This window comes from Coptis chinensis, chromosome 7 (genome assembly GCF_015680905.1).
Source record: "Coptis chinensis isolate HL-2020 chromosome 7, ASM1568090v1, whole genome shotgun sequence".
Taxonomy (NCBI): domain Eukaryota; kingdom Viridiplantae; phylum Streptophyta; class Magnoliopsida; order Ranunculales; family Ranunculaceae; genus Coptis; species Coptis chinensis.
The window spans coordinates 24,934,556-24,951,312 of record NC_141462.1 but is presented as its reverse complement, the minus strand read 5'-3'; the positions used below and the strand labels follow the sequence as shown (position 1 = coordinate 24,951,312).

Here is a 16,757-nt window from a genome sequence, read left to right as displayed (position 1 = left end):
ACCTTTCCCTTTCAATCTCCACTCTACGTCTCCCAAGAGCTCACTCCTAGATTTGAAACTTTTTCCAAACTCTTTGCTTGCAAATCCCCTGAAAAAGTGGCTCTCCTTAAAATCGATAAAATCAGTTGTTTTCTCTACCAGCTGGATCCGAATTGGGTGAGTGAATTATGACCATCAATTTTATAGTATTGAATGGAATTTGTTAAATTTTACAAAAGCCATAATTACAAAAAATATATATATAAATAATAAATAAATAAATAAATCTCTTTAATTTGGTAAATTTTGATTTGTTAACTTTGATTATTTTGGTGTGGATTTTGAGGGAAATGTATTTGGGTATTGGAAAGACGCAAACTTGGTATCGTGGATGATGTGAATTATATTGAATTTTGTGCTTTAGATTGGGTTTATTGAATTCAGTTATGGGGATTTCATTTGGTTGGCATAAATGATTATTTGGGGCTATTCTATGAATCGTTTGATGCAGCATTCTATGAGTTCTGTCAGTTTTCTTAAATTATGGGTATTAGTTTGATGACTTGGGGGATATGCATTCCAAAGTTGGGTTTTGAGTGGTGGTGTCATGGTTTAATTTGGTTATCTTTTGCAGGACCCCTTTGCAGAATGAATATTTGCAGATTGTAGAGCAACAAAGTGAAACATGTACTAGGTATGGTTCATTGTTCAATTATTCATTTTTGTTGTTTGTAGTTATGGCATTGAGTGACATTTTATGGGCAATTGCAACATAATATACTGATGCTGGTATTGTGCTTTTTTCATTTTAATTAGTTGTTTTTTATTTGCGTGAATTATTTGATTGACAGAAACAAATGTATGCCAAGTATTAACAAATTTGAGGAAAATCATTTGAAGATTCTGTTAGAGTATAGGGTTATTGGAGAAATGATGAATGGTTTGAGAGAAGCGATTGGAAAGGAAAAGTTTATGCTTCAACAGAAATTACATAGAGCCTTGAAAGTAGTGCAGTGGAAGGAAAAATATGATCCTAATGATCGTGAGAATTATAGAGTTATTGAACATGAACAAGAGGGTCCTTCGGTTGAGGATTAGGAAGAAATCGACCTTATGCGAGGATTAAGGGTGACGATGAGGGTGACTTTGAAGATGATAAGGATGTGATGCTACTTGAGAAGCTTAGTGCCATTGATAAGAAGCTTGAAGATAAGCTGGCTCTATTGGACCACACGTTTGGAAAGAAGGGTAGGGTTCTAGAGGAATAGATTAAGGATCTTGCCGACGATCCTTAATCTCTTTCTTATAGATAAATCTTATATTCTTATAGATGACAAAGAATATAAATTTGTGAAGGATGCTTTTTTTTTTTTTTTAAATTTTTATGGGTTCCACTTGATTGCGTTTCAGATTCATGACGTAACTCATAAGATTTATGCTTCTTCAATTTTCAGATCATGTCCTTCAAATCAACAGGTAAGATTTTTAATTCTTTTTCAAAAAGAATTTTCCAAATTTCATTTATTTGTTCATGATACCCTGTTTCTTTCATTCTGATGATTTAATTTTGATTTAATCTTTCTGATGATTTAAAGGTATTTATTCAGTTTTATCCGACTCTGATTTTATTTATTGATTAATTTTGTCTAATTTTTAATCCAGAAATTGGACGTGGACATCTATATGAATTTCAGTGAAGAATAAGGTTATTCAATAACTACATTGAGAAGTTTTGTCAAGAAGAATAACAAGTCTGTCAAGAAACATGAAGGTATTAATTATTGTTTTTACTCACATTAACTTAGAAAGAAAAAAAGAGAGAGAGAAATTAGACAACCCCATTAATAACGAACTTGAACTTAATCGAATTATCCATCATTCAGTTTGTAAATATGGTTCAGATTTTGGTGTTGAGAATATTTATTTTTGAGAGCTTTATGTTATTATTTTTAAGAAGGGTTGATTTTCATATGTTTTTGGTTGAGTTTGGAACAGGGGCTGGTTGGAGGGAGACCTCTTAAAGCACTTTTATGGCTTAATTCTTCTCAGGTGATGCATTTGAATTGATTGTATGATATTGTTATCAATTGTATTCTCTTCAGTGTACAACAACATTTTTAGTTTTAAGTCCCTAGCCACAAAAAACCCGAAAAGCTATGGGAGCCCCTTCTTCGAAACTTTCTTGAGTTGTTGTAATGCCCGTATTTAAAATACGTATTTATTTATTTATTAATTTATTTATTTATTTATTTAAAATTCGCTGGATTGGATTTGGGATATGTGGGCCTGATTTTTGGGCCCGAGTCTGTGTTGGGCTTAGGTTTCAAACCCGAGTATATATTCATATTTTTCTAGAGAATAGGGTTTGGAGATAAAAATAAAATAAAAAAAATGGAGGCGGCTCGTTTGCTAGAGGGTTGGAGCGCGACAATTCGGACGATGAGGGATTCGTCGAGTTTTAATTAGGTGAGTAGTTATGTTTTTTCTTTTTATCGAAACTAGAGGTTTACGTCTACGAATAAAAACTTTTAATGTCGAGTGTTTCTGATCAGTTTTTCTACTTAGGTATTTCTGTTGATATATTTTAGTTTTATTGAACTGTTGAAACTCTGTGATGAACTGTTGAAGCTTTATGCTTGGTAATGGCGGCAAGACAGAGGGTAGATTAGTTTAAACTTGAATACTATTATGGTTGTCATTGTTTGGATTGACGGATGATTAGTTTAGTTGTAGCAGGTGTTGTTTATGCTTGTTAATGGCTGCGCGATACAAATCCAGATTTGGAGGAAGGGTACCGACATAAATCATGTTGATTGTTTTGGTGGGTGATGTGGGTTTAGAATCGGTTGTTAGGGAGCTGTTCAAAGCTCACGAAGGTGCGTCAAATGGCGTCTTGACCAAAGCAATGGAATCCGGCATCAATGGCGTCACCTGTACTATTTTTATTGAACTTTTTTTCTTTGTTGTGGTTTTGAATTAGTTGATTGATGTTGGGGGTTAAGTATTTGATGTGGGTTGTTGGTTGATTGGATGAGGCTGTTGAAGCTTTGAAAAAGGCTGTAATGGCTTCGTAAGAAAATCGTTTGGATTATTGTTTGAACTCGTTTTGTTGTGGTATAGTTGGTGGTAGCGAGTGATTGAGTGCTGTAGAGTGAGGAGGCAGTTGTTAAAGCTTGAAGAACCATTAATGGAGGTCGAAAAATTATAGATCTAGTTTTGATGAAGTATAGGGATTGAATGATTTGGGGTTTTTGTTTTTATTAATGTTGTTTGGTTTTTTTATGGGGATTAAAATCAGTGGGTTAAGAGGGGAGGACGAGTGGTGGTCGGACTTGAGGAGTTGGTGGTGGCTGATGGAGAAGATGACACTGTTTGGTTCGTGGGCTTGGGGCTTGGGCCTAAACCTTTTGTTTGGTTGGGCCAAAACTCTATTGTTATGTTGGGCCGGTTCTATTTCTTGTTGGGGCCAGTTTTAATTGTGTTTTGGTTGGGCCGGTTCTGATTTCCATTTTTGGGCCTAAACACTAATTAGTGGTTGGGCCGGATTAATCTTGAGTTTTGGACCAGTTTAGTTTAAGTTTGGGCTGGAACTAACTAGTGTTTTCTTTGGGCCAGTTTCTATTTTGTTTGGGATATGTCTGTCCATATAATTAAAATAGATCTAATTGGGTCTTTAAATATTTAGACTTTTGGGTTGTAAGATTTGGGTTTGGGCTTGACTAGTTGGGTCTGAACCATTACCTTAGTCATGAGCCCAAGAGCCATGCACCTTGACCTTAGCCATGAACCAGGGCTATGACCCTGAACCTATTGAACATGGAAACGACAGTTTGACTTTGGCATTTATCGTTGACCGTTGACCATTGACTGTGGAATGTTGACTTTTTCCAGATTTTCACATATTTAAAAATATGGACAAATGTAGTAATAAAATATTGTCGAAATTGTATAACCTTGTTTGTCATATCTAATTAAGATTTGACGTAAGTAGTGTGTAAAACATATAAATATTGGCACGTAACAAGAGGAGAATTCTGATAATAAGACTTAGATATATATGTTTTTATCAGTTTTAAACTACATACAGACTTAGATTCATGGACTTTAGTATTGGGCTTTGATGGTGTATTAAGTTCACATAAATATATGGAACGAATACATTACATGATTGATTACTATTATGAGTTGCTACTTAAACGAATGGTAGTATTTATGAAGGCTTGAGATATTCCATATGGTGTACTGCAATATATAATTGGCACGTGAAATAATAAGTTTCGAGATTTGATATAGAGATATTTGGATATCGTGCAATGAATAGTATTGGCACGTGATAATGTGGATTGTATTATAACGAGAAACGTTGAGCTTCAGTACAATTAAGTATACTGGCATGGGTTAGAATAAGAATTATTCTGAGATATAAAGGTATGACACCTGAATAAATTATGTAACGAAAATCCTAGAACCTAGCTACCACAACTCATGTGATTTAGCCCTAGTGATGGGCGTATGTAATATGATTGGCCTTTCGGGTGTTTCAGTGAATTTGAATGACCCTTCTAGCGTAAGGAATGTGATTGGCCCTTCTGGCGTAGCCGAATGGTGGCTTGATTATTCTGTTAGCAAAATTAGAACGAGATGCGCGATATTTTATGCCGTATAATGGCTATACTCACATAATGGCTTTCGTGTGAGGGTTACCTGGTGTACGGTATCCCGCTCAGGGTAGTTACGCACGGAGTGGTTCATTATGTGTGGGGAGGCATGTGGATGTACATGTTCGGCGTTGGGAAGCGATTGTGGTAGCTAGAGAAACTAGGTAAAACATAAATACGACGTGATTTTAGGGACACGTAAAGAAAGCCTTAATTAGTATAATTATGGTAATATGTTGGTTAATGATATATCTTAAGATAGATGATTGTATATGGTTTTGTAGAAAGGTGGGTCAAACTAATTACTTGTGAAGAGACGACCCACTCTGTAATTGAGCATGAAATGCGGTAAGTATAGAATATGCTTGGCTGGTTATTAGTTTAGCTAGAACCTAAGGCGCCTCGTGGAGGAACTAAATGTCTTTTTATTATGCATATGGTTTGTTGTGTGGTTAGTGGGAAGTTAAGGCGCCTCAGTGGAGGAACGACTAACTGCCTTACATGTGGTATGTACATATCGATATGATTGTTTTTATTATTGGAAGCTAAGGCGCCTCAGTGGATGAACTACCTGCCTTAATTATGGTACTTAAGGATGTTGTATTAGTCGTTGGAAGTTAAGGCGCCTCGGTGGAGGAACTAACTGCCTTATTTATTGGGTATATATATGTATTAGTATGATTTATATTTTAGGGCTACTCACACCAGCATTGTTTATTTGTATTTTCATTTGTAATTTTAAAAAAAGAGTTATTGAAAAGAGATTTGTAACCTAATCTTATTTGTGAATTTTTGTAATGAAGAGGTCTTTTGTTTAATTGAAAATTTTTATTGGTTTTTAATTATCCACATATTTAAACTGTTTATGGGTTTTTGGTAGTTGAGAGTGCGTCACACCTCGAAAATCGAAGAGTCAGGAACAAATATTGATTTTCCGAATTCTGTCAAAATTCGGAGTGTGATAGTTGTTTTACTAGGTTGTTTCGTTTTCTTCGTTGTTTACTTCTCTTGCTCGCCTGGTGTTGTAAAAGCATTGATATTGTTGATTATATATATAATGTTATTGGTGTTTGAAGCCTCACAATACAATCACATGCTATATTCTTAGATACTTCCATAGTTTGTTAACGTCATTGATGTAGCCTCCCCAAATTATCCATGTCTATTTTTTTTGTTCTTTTTCTTTTAATTATTCGGGTGTAGATTTTGGGAATTGATTATTTTTTTTTGTTTGATTCCATTGTACATGGGGCAACAGTAGACAAAAGATTTGAGAATATAGTGAGTATTGGTGAAGAATGTGTTAAAGAAGGCAGAGTTAGGAAAACTGCAGGAGGAAGATGAACCTACTGCCTATGATTGGTTCAAATGCGCATTGCTCAGGTTTGTCTACTTTCTTTTTAAGTTTACTAAAATTGGCCGAACTCATTTCCCCTATTTACTTTGCCGATGGAACTATACATTTTTGGGGGATTGGTGTTGACCAATTTAGGTGGTCGGGTGGTTGGGGAAGCGGTTTCGGGGCTTAGGAAAACCTCCATAAGAGAAAGGTCTTTGGAGTAGGACTTAGAAATATCGAGACTTTGCATTAGGTGCTTGAATGTGGCTTTCAGTTGTTTCCTTTCCAAATATATTGGTTTTCCTTCTAAAGCTATTTGGATCCTGTGGCGTGGAGGCTTGGGAGGAAGTTAGAGTTGTTGGGAGGTAGTCCAAAAGGGATACTTCTTTTTTTTTTTTTTTTTTTTTTTTTTTTTTTTTTTTTGTCTAACTTCGGGTTTGTACTACCCTCTTTGCCATCTTAGTTTTTTTAATAAGCTACACTTTGGTTACTCTAGCTTATGGACGCTTATTTGCGTAACGGTAAATAAGAAGGTATGTAATCAATCTTTCATTTATTTTTGTATTTGATGTCTATTCTTCGAATGGTATATTGTTTGTGTTTCTCGCAAAGAAATTGTATCGCCAGGTGTTTGTTTATTTTTGAAAGTTTTAGACGAAGGTGGTACATGTCTTAATATTGTTACTTTTCATATTGTTCTTAGACCATGTAGGGGGGAATTTATTGAATATGATGTGGTGTTGATAAAATTCATTTTAAGATTATTTAATATGGTTTGGGGATGTTCTCACGTTCTGGCATGGTAGTCCTTTAATCCTATATGCTTTTGTAAAGCCATTGTTGCTTCACTTGAGATTTGAGTTTATACCAAGTGTTGCAAGGGTTAACGCTATATTAAAATGTAAGATTACATAAGCTTAATAACATTGTTGATGCCCTGCCCTATTAAATTATTACAATGCATAGGCCAAGGCATGATGTTATCATTCTATTTTTTTTAGGTACCAAAAATTGATGTTATTCATTATGATCAATCTAGCTAAGAGGAAGTAAGTGTGCAAAAGTAACACACCCTCACCAAAGTCCGAAAAAACAACAACAAGAAGTAAGCCTAAGAAATTAGAATAAAAACAAACTGAAATTTTATTAGCTATGTGCAAGCTATGATTACATTAACATGAATAAATCTTAACCATTTTTTTTAAAAAAAAAGATGAACATGATTGCTCCTACTTCCGTGATTCTGTAAAATACTAGAATCCCTTTGGTCATTGAGAAAAATGAGAGTACCAACAATGAATGGTAAAAAAGGATTATTTAGTTGAGAATAGATATGTTTTATGATCTGGCTATTTGGCGTAGCTCCTGATCTTTGGTACTGGGCAAGACTCTTTATTATAATGTTTCTGCTCTGTGTTCGTTATGAATGTGAGAAGCAAGTATGCCACAACAATGTGAATTGGATGGTTCAGGTGAGTGCCAATGCCAATGTGAATTGGATGGTGTGTATGTACTATTTACCTTATAGTTATCCATTGAAGGTACATTGACATTTGACAATCACCAAATATAATTATATAGCGGCACAAACCTATGCATGAAACAATTTTAATTGAAATAGTTTTGTAAATAACAATTTGTAGCACTTCCGGATTAAGGACTTGCGGCTTTTCAGTTGACTACTCCTAATTAAACAATCAACTCCAAAGGGAATTGATCCATTGGCATCTTTAAGGAGGAATATAGACACTAAATTCATGTCTAAAAACGTAACAATCTTACCGTTTCCTAATACTCTAATACTCTGAGCCATGGAAAGTAAAAGGTGTTATTGTGATTTAATGCTTATCTTGCTCTTTGTTGCTTATAGTTAGGTTTGTGAAGTTCCATGCAAAAATGAATATGGTAGTCTAGCTCATGTTTATTTTTTTGGTTCATTTAGGATTTTGTAGTGTTTTACGATACCCAAGCTGTTAAGGTTTTTGAGTTTCAAATATACAACTCAATTTTTATTTGTTATATGAGTCAACCCCAGTGCTAGGTGATTGCTAGGTGGAAGAGTTTTGATTTTTCAGCGTAGGTGTGACTGAGGATTTTACAGAATAAATATATCAAGTACAATGGAGTAATTAGTGACAATTGTTATGTTGATCGAGTTCTGTCAATTGTAGTGGTGTTCATTGTGGAGGTAAATGTTATGATGGTCTACCATTAAAGTTGGAATATTCAGTACACATTTCTTTTACAAAGTTGTGAAACTTAAGTTTGTGATTAAATGTAGAGATGATAACCACACTAACATGCACTTTTCAATAGTCGTGTCGATCGATATTGTCATGCTTACCTTATTTTGTAATTCAACTAATTCATAGTAATTGTGTTATATACAGGTCTTGGATTCTTACAAAGACATAGAGATGCAGTAGATTGACAACTTTCATATTGAGTGTTTAATTGTAATTTGTGTGCGTTGAGATTCAGTTGATCAATTGTACCTTTTATAAATTCAAGAAATCGGCCCAATTTCAATTCAAAACAGAGGACAGTGTTTTGTGATAATGACTCACAAAACCATTTTCATCAATGAAATAACTCACGGACTCAATTTCTTAATTGTAATAACCCTCAAGGACAAAATAAGTTGGCCTGGTTTATTTTATATTTCTTAAATACCACTTTTACCCTTTCATGTTAATAAACAAAATTACGAGTGAGAAAACCCAAAACCACTTTCTTCTCCAACTGACCTGACTTTTTGATTCATAATGCACCTCATCAAACTACAAATTGAATCCCTTCCCTATTTTAATCAACAAAATTACGAGAGAGAAAACCCAAAACCCCTTCCCTGTTTTAATCAAACGAAATTATGAGAAAAAAAAAATCTAAAACCAAAGTCGAGAAATAGACGAAATTGTGCGAAGCTTCAATTATTTTAAAGAAGTTGAACAAAGATGGCAACCATTATCCAACAAATAAAAGACATTGAAAACAAAGTATCACACCATTATCATCATTTTATTTTTTTTTTTTTTTTTTTCAAAGTGGAAATTTTATTGATATTGATGAGAAATTTTACAATTAATTAGGACAAGCGTGCAACAAGCTGCGCCGCTGAATAGCAAATCATATTCTTCTAAAAACAAACTTGTTAGAACCTGTTGTCATAACGTTACTGTCCAAAACTTTCTGAAGTCTTTTGAAAAGCTCAACAGCCTGTTGTTCCAAGAAACAGAAAGTGTCGAAACTAAACGGAATGAAACAATGCTGGTTAGCCGTGCAAGCTTTCTCATGTTTCTCCATCTTCCCTGTCGCTGCTCTCTTAGCTGCTTCTCCCACTTCAAAGACTCCATTCCCAAGCCCTACCAACGGAGAGGTGCCAGTTACATCAACACATGCATGTCTCCCCTCAGACCAACTGTATATCAATACATCCGCAGGGCGAAGTGTAGATCTTCCCTCATTTGGATCAGTGAGAAAATTCACGGGAGCCTCCTTCTTCACTTGTACCCCAGCCCTCCAAAATGCATCACATAAAATATCTCTGACATGATCATGTCGGTATTTGAAACCTGGAAAATGTTTACAATGTGCTGGATAGTCCCCGAAAGCATTTAGTCTACTCTTTTTGCAAACAGGGCATAGACCACCATCAGAGTACAAAGGAATCATGAGATTTATGCAGGAGAATAGAACGATACTCCACCGGACACATACCGGTCCAAGTCCCTCCATCGAAATAGCAAGTAGAAAATCCTTTGCGTGTTCTGACTGCAAGCATCCAATGACTGCTTTCTGACGAGTAGATAACACAAACTCCCTCTCAAGACCAGCAACAATCTTACCATAAAACGCTTCCGCCAAAACTTTTTGTGGTTTTGAGGGGACGGTAGCATTCACAGCCATAGAAATGAGGTCAAAATCGGGTAGACAAAGACTCAATGCACTGCTAGCAACATCAAGAATCTCATCCAAAGGCACTAGCCCACAACTCCTAAGAATGTGGTTCTGAAGCTCAGACGTTTGATAACGGGAGGCGACAAATGCAAAAGTAGAGACATCAGTGGCATAATAAATACCTAACCCACCCAGACATAATGGGAGTGTCGATAAACGCCACTGCAAATCACCGAAGTTAAGACCATCAGAAACCACAATACCCTGGAGAACACTGCGGAGATGTCGATCAAAAGTTTTAGCTGCCTCTCTAAAAAGGGATAGTGGACAAGTATGAATCGCAAAGACCAACTTAGAGAGCCCAGCACAAGCATGTAAGAGAGCTAACTCACACTGTGGATCTTCCAATATAGCTAAATGGTCCATCAAAGTCACAACCTTTTCAACACGCTTGCGAGCAAGCCCCATGACAAAGGATGAATTAGTGCTGACCGCACCTCCAAGTAACTTGACTCCCTGCTGAGGACGGGACAAATCTGAAGGAAAGAGACCAGGAGTGGAGCGACGTGGATCCAGTGATGGCTAAAATATCTCAGTTTTAGCCACATTAAGAACCAGCCCGTAAAAAGGTCCTTCGTCCTGAATCATACCCAAAGCTGTCGCCACCTGTTCTGTATCTCCGATCAGAGTTCCATCATCTAGATACCAAGCCTGTAGCAACAACTAACAACTGGACTAGATCTGCAGAATCAAGGGATGCAACACCAGTGTAAATAGAAGGGGACCTAAAGGGTCACCTTGCTGGACCCCAGTAGCAGACCATATGTAGCCATCCCCCATATATAACCTCGCAGGTTGACAATACAAGTATTCAACCCAAGGGGCAATAGTTGGGCAATGGATACGAACCTCTCTCAATATGGTGGTCTGATCAACCATGTTAAAAGCATTCTGAAAATCAACAAGCAACATCGAAAGAGAGGTACTGTCACTATTAGCATACACTATGCAATTGACAGCATGCAAAATCGCTTTTGCTCCACCAGAAACACCAACCCCATACTGAAAATCCTGTAAGTATCCTACCACATCTTGGGAAACTCCTTTCATTGCAATCTTGGAGACCAGACGACGCCAAACCATCCCCACAGCTATATGACGAATACTATTATCCGGCTTGAGAAGTGGAGTAAGCGGAGCACTCACAATGAATTCCGCTAACGACTGTGGACATCGTCCCAATAACCAAAGATTCACTACAGGAGTCAATGCATCTAGCAAATCAGATGATATAGCTGCTGCTGCACCACTCATAGCATCCAACAAATGCTGAGCTCGAAGACCATCACGACCACAAGAAGTACCTTTCGAAAATGACCTAATACATGATAATAGGGCATCTCTCTCTACCACTAGAGGAGGCTCAGCAAAAGGAACAGTCGGTCTCACAGGTGGTTGTAGTATCGGGTGTGTAGTAGCCATATTCAGGGATGTATCACATAAGTACTGGGTCAAGAGATAAGGCCCAGACCATAGTGTGTATTGGGCCCAGAAAATGGGCCCAGGACCAAACTATGCCCTATGAGTAACCCTAAAAGAGGGATATAAAAAGGAGGAGAGGAGGAGATAGAGAGGGGGGGCTGGGAATGGAGGCAGAGAGGGGGAGAGGGTGGAAGTGAACTACGGCGGCTTGATCCCGAAATGGGTACGTAGGCAACCTAATTGGTGCAGCCGATATCAAATATAGCTCTCATACTAGTGGGATTATTGCTTGCGGTATTGTGTTGTAACAAATGGCGCCGTCTGTGGGAACCCGATTTCAAACTTCTAGCCGTCAAGTTCTAATAATAGTTCACTACTATTCGAGCTGTCAGGTCCAATATTCAGTGATCGAAACCCATAAAATTTAGCCCAAACACTCACCTGGGCGTGAAGATCAGCAAAATCCACTACCCCATCTTCCATTTCCATAGTCAAAGCAGACATTTCATACCCATCTTCACTTTTAAACCTTTTTAATAAATCCAAGCAACTTGTTTTAAACTGTGGTGGACCAGTTCGTCTTTACAGTGAGCCGGTTATGTCAATTTATGTGGAAACTAGTTGAGTTTATTTAGATGTATGGGGTGAACCTAAGTTTATGAAGAAAATGGAAGTGAGATATCACAAAAAAGTGAAAGAAGGAAAGTTGGTAGTAGCCGGTGGTGGGTGTGAGTCAAGTCAAGCGGAATTGGGACTTATGTTTTCAGTGTAAACAGTGGGTACCGCCTTCGGTGTCGTATAAGATTGAGGCGTAATTGAGTTTGGAGCCTGAGAAGAGTATTGTTGGGAATTTCGGGATGTATTGAGTTTGGAGTGAAGCGTATGGGTGATCTAGACATTAAACCATTTCGAATAACACGTTATATCCTTCTAATATGGCTGATGACAAAGCAGCTCAACTTTGTTCTTTATGGCAAGCTCGTTTGGGAGACTCTGATTGGTATCCGTTTAAAGTTGTTCACTGCGGTACGGATGAGGAAGAGGAACATGAGTTAGTAATCGATGAAGAGGATAAGAAGTTGAATGATCTAAACGAAGATTTTGGCTCTGAGGTCTACGAAGTCGGGTGTACTTCTCTGAAGGAGCTGAATGAATGTAATCCTAGTGGCCGTTATGTGGTAGAGGAGCTATGTAACTTCAAGGAAAACCATAAAGCATCTCTGAAGGAGGCTATCACTTTGTTGCTGAAGATGTTGCCTAACTAGCTAACTTGATGGTGGAATAGAATTCCTTTATTTTGGGTCTGTGGTTAGTTTTGGAAATATTTTGTGTGTATGGTTGGGACTTGGGAGTTGGGCCTTCTGCTGTAACCGTTTTTTGGTAGATTTGGTAGTGTTAACTACTAGAAAGGGTAACGAAGGGAACTTCTGTAGTTAAGTAGATCTGTTGCTGGGAGTGAATTAGTTCCATTTTGGCTCTTATATGCTACTGGTGGAAATGATTTTGGCTTGTTTAAACTTTGATATATATGATGTGGTCGATATTGGAGCTATGGGTATTGTTTTTGGTTGAGATCGTTGGTGGTTTTAGGAGTGAGTTTAGTAGCACTAATGGTGGAGCAAAATTCCAATTTTTCCCGAAATCTTATTTCGTTCAATCACCAAAAATTTACAGATTCCACATAGTTAATAGTTCTGAGTCAACTCAAGACTTGAAAGACTCACTCAAGTCAACTTAAATCTACTTATCAAACTCGTTAATTGGTGGGGTCTTAAAAAGGAAACTGAAGGGTTTTTTGAAGAGATGTGGGAGTTGGGTAAGCCTGACGTGGGTTCGTATAATTATTTGGTTGATGTGTATTTCAAGGAGATGATAGGGAAATTGATAGGGCGTTAAAGGTGGTTGAGAATATGAGAGATGGAGGAATGACTCCTGATGTTTATACGTACATGAGCATTATCGGTGGGTTAGGGTTGGTTGGTCAGCCGGATAAAGCGAGAGGCATGTTGAAGGAGATGATGAAGTAGGGATGTTACCCTGATACTGCTGCATATAATGCTATGATAAGGAATTTCTGCATAGCGAAGAGGGTCATGGATGCTTGTACCTTGATGGATGAGATGGTACGTAAGGGCTTGTGTCCAAATGCTATAACTTATAGCTTATTCTTTAGGATTTTCTATTGGTCGAATGACTTTGGGCAGCTCCTGGAATTTGTGTAAGAGAATGAGGGAGGCTGGATGTCTGCCGAATACACAGTCTTGTATGTTTCTTATTAGATTGTGTAAGAAACAAGAGAAGGTGCAGATGGCTCTGGTGCTGTGGAAGGACATGTTGGAGAAGGGGTTTGTGTCGTATATTTGGGTCTCTGATGTGTTGTTTGATTTGCTTTTTGATCTAGGGAAGTTCGAAGAAGCTAAGAATTGTTTCTTGCAGATGGTTGAGAAGGGGCATAAGCCAAGTAATATCTCATTTAGGAGAATCAAGGTACTAATGGAACTTGCCAACAGGCATGAGACTCTTAAAATCTTGTTGAAGAAGATGGGTATTTTCTGGCCAATAGTCCAGGAGCGCGGCAGGACAGAAAGAGAGACACCCTGGCCTACTTTTAAGCTTCGGTTATGTCTCCATTGTTGAGTGGTCTAGTTTAAGGATTTGGATGAACAACTGATTCTCAGCTGTTGCCCTTGGTTGCTGTTGCAAGGAAGCACTACAGGAGTAGAGGTTTCGAAAAGATTATATGGTTGGCAGTAAGCTCCTGCGCCAAAGATGTGTAACATTTATGTAGATTATGATAGAACGAAAGGGACCAAGATGAAAGAGGAAGAACAGAATCTAAGCAAGAATTTCTTAACTGTGGTCATGGACAATGCTTCAGAATTTCTCATAGATGGCCGTGGTTGTTTCATGTCTCAAAGTGTGCCAGGAAATAGGATCTTACATGTTGAAGTAGGTTGCTGTGTCTGATTTGTGGAGAATTCCTATACTTATGGTTGATCATCAAGTCTTGGACAACATAGCTTTGATCTATCCGATCGTAAAACAAATTTATCGATTCGATATCCTTTTCAACGAAGCCTATTTTTTCACGGCTTGATGAACTAATGGATTGTTTAGATCTTCATGTGGGTATGGTCTTCTTTATCGATGAGTGGAGTTGCCGACCCTATTTAAAAAATTCCTTTGCAGGTCGCACCTTGGATGCATGGTTCATGGAAGTGTCCTAAATTGCGTATGATTATACATATGTTGACATGCATTGCTTGGATATAGCTTAAGAAAACCGTTCGCGTAATTGGATTGTTTGCTTCACAAGACGATGAAGGGCTGATTGTGTTGGCGAATGATTGAAAATATCACTAGGTGGGAGAGAAAAATGGGGCCGCCAACACTATTTGGGGTTTGGGAAAACCAGATAAAGAGGGCACCTTTCCAGAGAACAGGGAAAAGAAGTCGTAACAGAGGGAGGAGGGGGTTCGCGTTGAGATCGGGTGTGTGAAAGAGAGAGCTTAGAGGCGCAAGTTGTCGTCTTAGTAAGACCTAAGTGCGTAGAGACCCAAGTGCTAACGCCATGAAGGCCTTGGTCGTGGTTATCAAGGGTGAAATGGCTGAGGAAACAAGGGCAGTGGAAAGAATGTCAAAGATCCGAATGGTGTTGGGCGCTAGACAATTTCAGGAATGAGAAGTCCCCCAACAGGCGACAACCCGGTCGAGCCCGTGGAATGGGATGAGCCCTCCGCGGATCAGAGATGCTGGAGATACAAGGGGCAATGAGAGAGCCCCAACCGGCGACAACCCGGTCGAGCCTGCGGAGTGGGATGAGCCCTCCGCGGATCAGAGATGCTAGAGATATATGGGGCAATGAGAGAGCCCCAACCGGCGGCAACCCGATCGAGCCTGTGGAGTGGGATGAGCCCTCCGCGGATCAGAGATGCTAGAGATATATGGGGCAATGAGAGAGCCCCAATCGGTGGCAACCCGGTCGAGCCCGTCGAGTGGGATGAGCCCTCCACGGATTAGAGATGTTAGAGATACATGGGGCAATGAGAGAGCCCTAACCGGCGACAACCCGGTCGAGCCCGCGGAGTGGGATGAGCCCTCCGCGGATCAGAGATGTTAGAGATACATGGGGCAATGAGAGAGCCTCAACCGGTGACAACCCAGTCTAGCCCGCGGAGTGGGATGAGCCCTCCGCAGATCAGAGATGCTAAAGATACATGGGGCAATAAGAAAGCCCCAACTGGCGACAACCCGGTCGAGCCCGCGGAGTGGGATGAGCCCTTCGCGGATCAGAGATGCTAGAGATACATGGGGCAATGAGAGAGCCCCTAACCGGCGGCATAACCCGCCCGAGCCCGCAGTGGGATGAGCCCCTTCGGATCGAGATGCTAGAGATACATGGGGCAATGAGAGAGCCCCAACCGGCGATAACCGGTCGAGCCAGCGGAGTGGGATGAGCCCTCCCGAATCGAGATGCTAGAGATACATGGGGCAATGAGAGAGCCCCATATAGCGAGAGCCCGAGCGAGCCAGCTGGAGTGGGATGAGCCCTTCAACTAACGGCAAAGGCAAACAGGGTCAAAGAGAGTAGCCCCAGAGCCGGTTGAGGCCGAGGTTGGAGATACAAGAGATCGCGGACGTGAGATCCGAATCAAACATGGGGCAAGCCGAAGTTGCCCTCATCGACTCCACTCCTTAGCGAGAGATAATTTTGGGGTGATGAGCCCTCCGCGGACATGAGATCCGAATCAAACGTGGGGGGCAAGCCGAAGTTGCCTCTCGAGGGATTCATTCAAGAACGAGACAAGTATGGGGTGATGAGCCTTCATGCCGGGTTCCAAACCTGAATGGGAAGGGACGCGAGGTCCTTTCATGGACGGGATATTGAGGTCCATGAGTAAGGGCAAAGGGATGAGCCCTTTGGCGGATACAATGTTGAGTTCTGCGAAAGGGTGAGACATTCCATGCACATGGTAGTAAGTTATGTGGAGGAGAGCTTATGGCCGGGACAAGACACTATGTGGGTACGGTAGTGAATTTTGTAGATGAGAGTGGATAGCTGGGTGGAGACACTTCGCTGGCATGAGAATTGAGTTTGAAGAGTGAGAGCGAAGGGGATGAGACCCTTCGTGGATACGCTAATGAGTTATATGAATGAGAACCGATAAAGTGAGACACTTCACAGACATACGGTCTAGTAGCCGAAAGTGCACGTGGATATGAGATGTCCTGAGGAGAAGAAGGCTACGTACAGTCACAGGACAATGTGGATATCTAGAGTTCAGAGAAAGAGACAAGGAAGTTTGAGGACTTCTCGGGTCCACCGTCGTCATCGCCGTCGAACTCGAGAAGGAGGCAATTGTAGTAGCCATATTTAGGGATGTATCACATAAGTACTGGGC

At 39.6% G+C, this 16,757-nt stretch overlaps 2 pseudogenes; one reads left to right on the top strand and one right to left on the bottom strand.

Annotated features, from left to right (window-relative positions):
• Window positions 1–9,102: 9,102 nt before the first annotated feature.
• Window positions 9,103–11,859, bottom strand: LOC147486765 (uncharacterized; annotated as a pseudogene).
• A 431-nt stretch (window positions 11,860–12,290) lies between these two features.
• On the top strand, window positions 12,291–14,346 carry LOC147486764 (uncharacterized; annotated as a pseudogene).
• The last annotated feature ends 2,411 nt before the right edge of the window (window positions 14,347–16,757 follow it).